Source organism: Hipposideros armiger, unplaced genomic scaffold (genome assembly GCF_001890085.2).
Source record: "Hipposideros armiger isolate ML-2016 unplaced genomic scaffold, ASM189008v1 scaffold_1525, whole genome shotgun sequence".
NCBI classification, from domain to species: domain Eukaryota; kingdom Metazoa; phylum Chordata; class Mammalia; order Chiroptera; family Hipposideridae; genus Hipposideros; species Hipposideros armiger.
Genome location: NW_017732875.1, coordinates 121,887 through 122,965, shown reverse-complemented (window position 1 = coordinate 122,965; position 1,079 = coordinate 121,887).

Below are 1,079 nucleotides of genomic sequence, written 5' to 3'. Positions count from 1 at the left end.
AGCATCTGCATTACAGAAGTGCAGTGGGGAGAGACAGATAAGAAAGGCAGCGATATTGATTGAATAGGTAACACATGCCAAGCATTGTGCTTTTACGTAGATTATCTCAGTTTCATAACCCCCACATTTTGCAAGTACTGTAGTAAACCACTCTTATAAACAAAGCAGCTAAATTACAGTAGATCAGGGCTAGAGAGTCTTTGCTTATGGTCATGTTCTAGGGAGTAACAGGTAGGATTTAAACCTAGGGTTGAGACTCTAAAGCTGACATTCCCCATCACTCTGCAGGGTAGCATAGGGGAGGGATTACTATGTGACAGTTATTGTTTAACACTGAGAACAAAGACTGCATTCCTCCTGAATGAAAAAGGATACCAACATCCTTGTTGACAGTGGAGTGCCTGAAGTCTCTCTCAGGGCTAAAGCCAAATACAGAAACCATTGGATTCTTGCCAGAAAAGTTATGGCTCAGGGGTAAAGTTTAAAAGTATAATTTTATGACACTGGCTCTCTAAATCTTGTAATTTGTTTATAGTCATCACTTTAAATTTTAATTTGCTTTTTAAGCTTCACTATAACAATCAGATCTTCTTTAGAAGAGTGCCTATTATGTAAAACAAAACAAAACAGTTTCTATTATTAGGTGGCTGACACCAGTAACAGTTATTAATACCCTTTATTCCTGTATATATTTATTTTCATAAGAAGCCTAGATTCCTGCTCTGTCCCCTGTTGCCATGTGGATCTGAGGAACCTGTTTCCTGAACAAGTTTGAAGTTGAAAGAAATTTTTCTAAAAAATAATCATAAAATGGGCCAGCCAAGTGGCTCATTGGTTAAGAGTTGGCTTAGGGGCGCGAGTTCTGAGCAGCAGGGCCGCCGGCTCAGATCCCACATGGGCCAGTAACGCTGCGCCCTCTACAGCTAAGATGGTGAACAACAGCTCAACCTAGAGCTGGATTGCTGTGAGTCGCCAGTGGCGACATAGGCTACAGTGGGCTGACGGTAGCTACCATGAGTGGCCAGCAGCCAGCGTGAGTGGCCGTGAGCTGCCGTGAGCCGCCGTGAGCGGCTGTCCAA